The sequence below is a fragment of the Triticum aestivum genome, chromosome 4D, assembly GCF_018294505.1.
Source record: "Triticum aestivum cultivar Chinese Spring chromosome 4D, IWGSC CS RefSeq v2.1, whole genome shotgun sequence".
In the NCBI taxonomy this organism is placed as follows: domain Eukaryota; kingdom Viridiplantae; phylum Streptophyta; class Magnoliopsida; order Poales; family Poaceae; genus Triticum; species Triticum aestivum.
In genome coordinates this window covers 46711999-46721798 of record NC_057805.1, presented here as the reverse complement: position 1 = coordinate 46721798, position 9800 = coordinate 46711999, and the positions used below count along the sequence as shown (strand labels likewise).

Here is a 9800-nt window from a genome sequence, read left to right as displayed (position 1 = left end):
TGATTCAAATGAATTGCATAGGATTTTTGGAGGATTTAAACCGAATTTTTCCTGGGATGCTCGTTTGATTTATAGGATTGGCATCCATAGGAATTTTTCCATAGGATCCATTTGTACTACATTTTGGAGGGAAATTTTCATCCACTCAAACCTCTTTGTAGAATTCCTTTGTTTTTCCTGCGCTATCAAACATTCTTTCAAATCCTGTAGGATACCATGGGACATGCCATTCTATTCCTGCATTTTTCCTATTCCTTCATTTTGACAATCCTGCGAATCAAAGAGGCCCTGGCAATTGGGGTGTACAGGTGGTGCATGCTCTTCTCGGAACGGACAAAATCGGCTGAGCGGACGGCGGAAAGTCCCGCGGCTCGTCTCCGTTAATTACAAGCGTGTGGTTTTTTTTCCTAAAATCTAAAAAGTGCTTACGCACTATTTGGGCGTCTCGAGCGGCCGGCTCCTGACCGTCCGATCACGTCCTGGCCGCACGCGCTACGCGACAGCCAACTCACGTCGTAAAGAAAATGCTCGGTTCATCTCTATCTACTTTTGTCGTCTTCCACTACCGCACCCCATGACCTTCCTCATCCACTAACCGCCGCCGCCGCCGCCGGTGTGCCACCCGTGCACCTCGCCTCCTCCCTCGTGCCGCCTCCGGACCGCGCCAGCTCGCCGTCGCCGACCTCCCGCCGCGGATCCCCGTCGCCACCCCAGCACGCCTCGCGTCTTCCAGCCAGCATGCGCCGCCACGAGCAGCAGCCCCCAACCTCCGGGCCCCGCCGCCGGGGATCTCGCAGATCAGCCGTGCTAGCATCCCCACGAAGAAGCCCATCGCACCGACCCAGTCGTCCGTCATGGATGCAACCGTGAGCACGCCTCTCTCACCAAACTCTCGTTCTATGCCGAGCTTCAGTAGTTCGCATCTATAAATAGGATCGATCTGTCTGTGGTGCCGTCCGAGTGGCCGACCGTCCAGCCGGCCGGCCGGCTTGCAATTGTCACCAGCAAGCTAGTTCAAGTGTTGAGTGGACCTAAACAGCAAACAAAACTCATCGATCACATGACAACTTCTGAGACCCCAAGGCTACATCTCATTGAAGTTTGGAAGAAGATCAATTGTTTTCTGACTTATCTATCTTGCCTCGTGCATCACCAACTGAACATGTGATCTTATTCCTGCTACTAACTAGTACTACTGCATTTTTTGACTGTCGAATGTGTGTGTGTGTGCAGACTATATGTCACTGTCAGAACCTTATTGAACTTGTTTGGAATTACAGGACACCCTCACTTGTTTGTGTCGTAGATGCATCATTTTTTCCCGGGAGTAGGCAATTCATTTTACAGATGTGGTATTCTTATGCAGAACTTTCCCCAGGAGTAGCCAATGTTTCGGGAGGATGATGGACGCCGCGAGATCCTCTGTTTCAGGAGGATGATGGACGCCGCGAGATCCTCTATTTCAGGAGGATGATGGATGCCGGCGAGATCGTCCATTTCGCCTCCCCGTCCTACGACCAGATGAATTGCGGCGTCCAGATGGCAGCCAAGAAGGCGGCGTCATTGTTACAGTTTGTGTTCTTCTGACCAAACGCATTGGCGAGTTGTTCTCCATTAATCTCATGATGCATTGCAAACTCATGATTGTAATTGATATCATTCCGTGCAAAATTTATGTTAAACTTTTTGTGCAACTCTGGATGCGTTAGAGACATACTTTTTTTCCTTGATGGTGTTTGCACATCCATGTTTTTTCTATGTAGACGATGTTTGTACAGCTGTCGAAGTTGCACACACACGGCAACATAGTTAGGGGCCTTAGGGTTAGTTGTGTAGAAGTTTTCACAGATTTTGTGTGAATGCTTTTTAGCCATTTGTGCAACCGGGGCAGCTTCCCTTGTGCAACCTGTTATATTGAACTCACCAACTTCATGTTAAAAATAGCCAACCTAACTTTTTTGTTTTTGATGGATTTTTGTTTGTTTTGGGGTGGCAGTTTTTTTGTACAACTAGGCAGCAAATCATGTGCAACATTTATTTTAATTCAACCAGGGTAGTCTTTCTGAGGCTGCTATTTTTCTAGTTGCACAACGTGGATGCAAACGATGTGGATCACACGGTGATACAAAGGCATTTTCTAGCCAATTTTTTTTTGCAACGAGGCATGTCCCGTTATCCAAGTTGTTTTGATTGGCTTGCCAACCGGGTGGCAATTTTTTCGCTCACTCAGGTAGGAATTTATGTGCAACTTTCTTAATTCTTGTGCAACTTGTTATCTTGAGTTGCCAACTTCACATTAAGAGTAGCCATTTTTTCTGCCCATGTGCAACTTGTTAATTTAAGTTGCCAACTTCATATGCAAATGTAGCATACCACACCCCCATTTTGTCTCCCCCTGTGCAATTTTGTTAATTTTGACTAATATGTTTGTTCTTTTCTGTTTTGCAGAGACAAAATGGTTGGTGAAGGAGATGTGCCTGGTAGTGAAACAGAGGTTCATATTTTCTTTATCTTTTATCCTATGACCATTTATTTATGCTCTTTCTTTTACCATCTCAGTAGTTCAAACTTTTTTGTTCATTGTAGGGTTCTCCAAATAGGACCTCTCGGCGGGACTCAAAACGGGCTGCTAAGCGGAATGAGCTGGCATTCTCAGACTTTTCTAGTTGCACAAGAGTACGTGATTAGTTGGCATCCTCAGCATTTCTAGTTGCACAATACCATCCGACTAGTTGACATCCTCAGTCCTTTTGTAGCTGCGTTGACACCCTCAGCATTTTCTTCTAGAAGCCTGGAACCTGAATGTGCACTTTTTTTGATTGGTCATGCAAGTGCCGAATATTTCTTTTCCCAAGAGTATCTAATCAATTGGCATCCTCAAGATTTATAGTTGCACAAGAGTATTCAACTAGTTGGCATCCTCAGCCTTTCTACTTGCACAAATAGGCCTTTCTAGTTGCACAAGAGTAACTATTTTTTAGTCCCATCTTCAAATTTTTGAGAGTTTCCCAAGAGTATCTAATGACTTGGCACCCTCAGCCTTTCTAGTTGCACAGGAGTATTTAATTAGTTGGCATCCTGAGCATTTTCTAGTTACACAATAGCATCTAACTAATTGACATCCTCAGCCTTTCTAGTTGCACAATAGTAACTATTTTAGTTGGCATCCTCTGCATTTTGTAGTTGCACAACTAACATAATATCAAGTTGGCATCGTCAACCTTTTTTATCCAGTTTTTCTGAAGAACAACAAATATTTTGTATGGAGTGTTAACTAATCACCTTTGGCACATTTTGTTTGCAAAACCTCGGGTGATCACGTTGGAATGTGATTATCTTTTGCACCTTTTTCTGATGACAGTAAATAGAATTTCATCTTCTTTTCTGTTTCACTTTTAGTATATAGAACATCCTATAGAACATATTCCCCCTATTGCAATTCGTGTGAGACAAGACTATTTGTACGCTCATTTTTAATACTATTATTGTGCTTTTTCTAGTCTGATTTCTTTGTTGCACACATTTACAGCAAAAGTTGGCTTCGGATACAAGTTTAGCTGCACAATTATATGTTTATATTTGCATAGGCAGCAAATTCAGTATTTCTTAGTTCCTAAAATCTTAAAAGTGCACGCACACTATTTGGCAAGAGCGAGCGGCCAGCTCCTAGCCGCACGATCTCCTGGTGTCGTCGCGAGTCCCACCTGGAGGTGCTACTTGGTCGGGGAGACACTCGCTACGCGACACACGCTTATCCTATCGGCCTTTTTTTCTAGACCGATTCCCTCCGTGGCGGTGCCCCTGCTTCTCCCCTTCCAATCCATGGTGCCGCCTTGCTCCTCTCGTTCCCTTCCTCCCCATGGCGCCGCCCTGTGTTGGGGAACGTAGTAATTTCAAAAAAATTCTACGCACACGCAAGATCATGGTGATGCATAGCAACGAGAGGGGAGAGTGTTGTCCACGTACCCTCGTAGACCGAAAGCAGAAGCGTTTCACAACGTGGTTGATGTAGTCGTACGTCTTCACGATCCGACCGATCAAGTACCGAACGCCCGGCACCTCCGAGTTCAGCACACGTTCAGCTCGATGACGTCCCTCGAACTCCGATTCAGCCGAGTGTTGAGGGAGAGTTTCGTCAGCACGACGGCGTGGTGACGATGATGATGTTCTACCGACGCAGGGCTTCGCCTAAGCACTGCTACGATATTATCGAGGTGTAATATGGTGGAGGGGGGCACCGCACACGGCTAAAAGATCGTTGATCAATTGTGTCTCTGGGGTGCCCCCCTTCCCCCGTATATAAAGGAGCAACGGGGGAGGCCGCCGGCCTAGGAGGAGGGCGCGCCAAGGGGGGAGTCCTACTCCCACCGGGAGTAGGACTCCTCCTTTCCTTGTTGGAGTAGGAAAAGGGAAGGGAGAAGGAGAAAGAAGGAAGGGGGGCCCCCTCCCTAGTCCATGGGGAGGGGTGCGGCCACCCTTTGGGGCCTTTCTCTCCTTTCCCGTATGGTCCATTAAGGCCCAATACGAATTCCCGTAACTCTCCGGTACTCCGAAAAATACCCGAATCACTCGGAACCTCTCCGATGTCCGAATATAGTCGTCCAATATATCGATCTTTACGTCTCGACCATTTCGAGACTCCTCGTCATGTCCCCGATCTCATCCGGGACTCTGAACTCCTTCGGTACATCAAAACTCATAAACTCATAATAAAACTGTCATCGTAACGTTAAGCGTGCGGACCCTACGGGTTCGAGAACTATGTAGACATGACCGAGACACGTCTCCGGTCAATAACCAATAGCGGGACCTGGATGCCCATATTGGCTCCCACATATTCTACGAAGATCTTTATTGGTCAAACCGCATAACAACATACGTTGTTCCCTTTGTCATCGGTATGTTACTTGCCCGAGATTCGATCGTCGGTATCTCGATACCTAGTTCAATCTCGTTACCGGCAAGTCTCTTTACTCGTTCCGTAATACATCATCCCGCAACTAACTCATTAGTCACAATGCTTGCAAGGCTTATAGTGATGTGTATTACTGAGTGGGCCCAGAGATACCTCTCCAACAATCGGAGTGACAAATCCTAATCTCGAAATACGCCAACCCAACAAGTACCTTTAGAGACACCTGTAGAGCACCTTTATAATCACCCAGTTACGTTGTGACGTTTGGTAGCACACAAAGTGTTCCTCCGGTAAACGGGAGTTGCATAATCTCATAGTCATAGGAACATGTATAAGTCATGAAGAAAGCAATAGCAACATACTAAACGATCGAGTGCTAAGCTAACGGAATGGGTCAAGTCAATCACGTCATTCTCCTAATGAGGTGATCCCGTTAATCAAATGACAACTCATGTCTATGGCTAGGAAACATAACCATCTTTGATTAACGAGCTCGTCAAGTAGAGGCATACTAGTGACACTCTGTTTGTCTATGTATTCACACATGTATTATGTTTCCGGTTAATACAATTCTAGCATGAATAATAAACATTTATCATGATATAAGGAAATAAATAATACTTTATTATTGCCTCTAGGGTATATTTCCTTCAGTCTCCCACTTGCACTAGAGTCAATAGTCTAGTTCACATCGCCATGTGATTTAACATCAATAGTTCACATCATCATGTGATTAACACCCATAGTTCACATCGTCATGTGACCAAGTCCCAAAGGGTTTACTAGAGTCAGTAATCTAGTTCACATCACTATGTGATTAACACCCAAAGAGTACTAAGGTGTGATCATGTTTTGCTTGTGAGATAATTTTAGTCAAGGGGTCTGTCACATTCAGATCCGTAAGTATTTTGCAAATTTCTATATCTACAATGCTCTGCACGGAGCTACTCTTAGCTAATTGCTCCCACTTTCAATATGTATCTAGATCGAGACTTAGAGTCATCCAGATCTGTGTCAAAACTTGCATCGACGTAACCCTTTACGACGAACCTTTTGTCACTTCCATAATCGAGAAACATATCCTTATTCCATTAAGGATAATTTTGACCGCTGTCCAGTGATCTTCTCCTAGATCACTATTGTACTCCCTTGCCAAAATCAGTGTAGGGTATACAATAGACCTGGTACACAGCATGGCATACTTTATAGAACCTATGGCCGAGGCATAGGGAATGACTTTCATTCTCTTTCTATCTTCTGCCGTGGTCAGGCTTTGAGTCTTACTCAATTTCACACCTTGTAACACAGGCAAGAAACTCTTTCTTTGACTGTTCCATTTTGAACCACTTCAAAATCTTGTTAAGGTATGTACTCATTGAAAAAACTTATCAAGCGTCTTGATCTATCTCTATAGATCTTGATGCTCAATATGTAAGCAGCTTCACCGAGGTCTTTCTTTGAAAAACTCCTTTCAAACACTCCTTTATGCTTTGCAGGATAATTCTACATTATTTCCGATCAACAATATGTCATTCACATATACTTATCAGAAATGCTGTAGTGCTCCCACTCACTTTCTTGTAAATACAGGCTTCACCGCAAGTCTGTATAAAACAATATCCTTTGATCAACTTATCAAAGCGTATATTCCTACTCCGAGATGCTTGCACCAGTCCATAGATGGATCGCTGGAGCTTGCATATTTTGTTAGCACCTTTAGGATTGACAAAACCTTCTGGTTGCATCATATACAACTCTTCTTTAATAAATCCATTAAGGAATGCAGTTTTGTTTATCCATTTGCCAGATTTCATAAAATGCGGCAATTGCTAACATGATTCGGACAGACTTAAGCATCGCTGCGAGTGAGAAAATCTCATCGTAGTCAACACCTTGAACTTTGTCAAAAACCTTTTTCCGACAAGTCTAGCTTTGTAGATAGTAACACTACTATCAGCGTCCGTCTTCCTCTTGAAGATCCATTTAATCTCAATGGCTCGCCGATCATTGGGCAAGTCAATCAAAGTCCATACTTTGTTCTCATACATGGATCTCATCTCATATTTCATGGCCTCAAGCCATTTTGCGGAATCTGGGCTCACCATCGCTTCTTCATAGTTCGTAGGTTCGTCATGGTCTAGTAACATAACCTCCAGAACAGGATTACCATACCACTCTGGTGCGGATCTTACTCTGGTTGACCTACGAGGTTCAGTAATAACTTGATCTGAAGTTTCATGATCATCATCATTAACTTCCTCACTAATTGGTATAGGCGTCACAGAAACTGGTTTCTGCGATGAACTACTTTCCGATAAGGGAGCAGGTACAGTTACCTCATCAAGTTCTACTTTCTTCCCACTCACTTCTTTCGAGAGAAACTCCTTCTCTAGAAAGGATCCATTCTTAGCAACGAATGTCTTGCCTTCGGATCTGTGATAGAAGGTGTACCCAACTGTCTCCTTTGGGTATCCTATGAAGACACATTTCTCCGATTTGGGTTTGAGCTTATCAGGATGAAACTTTTTCACATAAGCATCGCAACCCCAAACTTTAAGAAACGACAACTTTGGTTTCTTGTCAAACCACAGTTCATAATGCGTCGTCTCAACGGATTTAGATGGTGCCCTATTTAATGTGAATGCAGTTGTCTCTAATGCATAACCCCAGAACGATAGTGGTAAATCGGTAAGAGACATCATAGATTGCACTATATCCAATAAAGTACGGTTATGACGTTCAGACACATCATTAAGCTCTGGTGTTCCAGGTGGCACGAATTTGTGAAGCTATTCCACATTGTTTTAATTGAAGACCAAACTCGTAACTCAAATATTTGTCTCCGTGATCAGATCATAGAAACCTTATTTTCTTGTCACGATGATTTTCCACTTCACTCTGAAATTCTTTGAACTTTTCAAATGTTTCAGACTTATGTTTCATCAAGTAGATATACCCATATCTGCTCAAATCATCTGTGAAGGTCAGAAAATAACGATACCTGCCGCGAGCCTCAACACTCAACGGATCGCATACATCAGTATGTATTATTTCCAATAAGTCAGTTGCTCGCTCCATTGTTCCGGAGAATGGATGAAAGGATCGATACGGTCAACTAGAGGGGGGGTGAATAGGAGACTACAAATTTTACTCTTTCTTGTCAATTTTAAGGCTTAGCGGATAAAAAGGGTTCACTAGATATGCAACTAGGTGAACACAACCTATATGACAAGCAAGCTCTAAGCTAAGTATGCTAGTCAACAAACTAATTAGCAAGCCAACAAGCATACAAGGCTAAGTAAAGTGCGGGAAAGGATTAACTACAAGTGAGACGAGGACGCGGATTTTATCCCGAAGTTCACTCTTCCTTGGGGAAGAGCTACTCTCCGTTTGGAGCAGTGCCGGAGCCAAAGCTTGCGGAATGCCACCGAAGGCTCACCGTAATCTCCTTCGAGTCACCCCAACGGATGAGCCTCGAATCACTCGGGGTTGGTCTTGAAGGCGACCACCACACCTTTACAAACTTCTCCGGAGCACACCACAAGCAAGGAAGCTTCCGGAGGAACCTCTAACCGCCTAGGAGCCCAAGCTCCTAGAGTAACAAGTCATGGTGGATGAATGTTGCGGGGAATGTGATTTGGTTTGGTCAAAGTGTAGATCGGGTCTTGCTCTCCCAATCCCCAAAGTTTCAACAAGATTGGGTGGAGGGATTGAGAGTAGTGAGCAAAATGGGGTGTAGCAATGGAGGAGCTCAACAAGACATTAGGGTTAGGGGATGGAGGAGGAAGAAGGGGGCTTATATAGTGTTCTTGGCCGGGAGGGGATTTCTGCCCGTTGGACCCCGTGCGCACGGGCCAAGTCAGCCCCGTGCGCACGGGGTGTCCAGTGAGATCAGAGGTACCCCGTGCGCACGGGGTGTCCAGTGAGTTTCGAGGTACCCCGTGCGCACGGGCCAAGTCAGCCCCGTGCGCACGGAGTGTCCAGAAATGTTCTGACTACCCCATGCGCACGGGGGTCAGAGACCCCGTGCACACGGGGTGTCTAGAAGATTTCTGATGAAACATCACAGGACACCACGGCAAAGCACACAAGAAGTGGAATATCTGAGGAGGTGTAGGAGGGCTGGTGTATCTGTCTTGGAGGCATTCCCACATGACACTAATTCCACGAAGACCCCTCTTGATAGTGCGGTTTTACCTATGACTCAAATCGAACCAAAATGAAAAACCTTCGAGTCGCCGGTAACCACGCCTTTGATCTTTTTGGACTCGGGGGGTCGCACACCTCCATCAATGGACACCTTGGAACCAACGTCCTGAGATAAACTTTAGCAACCAACATTAGTTCCACTAACCACATTGTCATCACACCAAAATAAAATCTAAGTGATAGTTGCACTTTCAATCTCCCCCTTTTTGGTGCATTGATGACAACATGGTTAGGACATGGCATATAGGATACAACTTAAGTAAACAGCCATGCGACAATAGTTGATCAAAGGAGCTCCCCCTATATATGTGCAAGGAAAAAAAATGCTTGATTATGCATCAAGCACAGACATATGAGGCTCCCCCTAGATCCACATTGTCAAGGCATGCGATCAACATAATAAAACCCAACACGGTGCCTAGATCACATGCAAGTGTGGTGAGCAGAAAACGTGAGACTAACATATAGAAGCTTGATCATACTCCACAAGATATATCAACATAAGCATAGATAAATTCCATAAAGTAGATAGTCTCTCACATAGACTAGGTAGCTCACGACCACACCGCGAAAGCAAGTAAATAAGAGTATCTCAAGCCAAATAAACACAACCAAAACAACCGAGGCCTTGAGATCTCACCCAACTGAAACCCAACTGAAACCAACTGCAAACGCC

At 44.7% G+C, this 9800-nt stretch overlaps 1 long non-coding RNA gene across 2 annotated transcripts; it reads left to right on the top strand.

Moving 5' to 3' along the window:
* Nucleotides 1-560: 560 nt before the first annotated feature.
* LOC123099556 (uncharacterized) lies at nucleotides 561-3446 on the top strand. 2 transcript variants are annotated; one of them, XR_006448180.1, is made up of 4 exons: nucleotides 561-866; nucleotides 1367-1571; nucleotides 2449-2494; nucleotides 2587-3445. It is a non-coding gene; the product is annotated as an uncharacterized lncRNA (long non-coding RNA). The 2 variants fall into 2 exon arrangements; XR_006448181.1 differs by having other exon boundaries at nucleotides 1367-2494; nucleotides 2587-3446.
* The last annotated feature ends 6354 nt before the right edge of the window (nucleotides 3447-9800 follow it).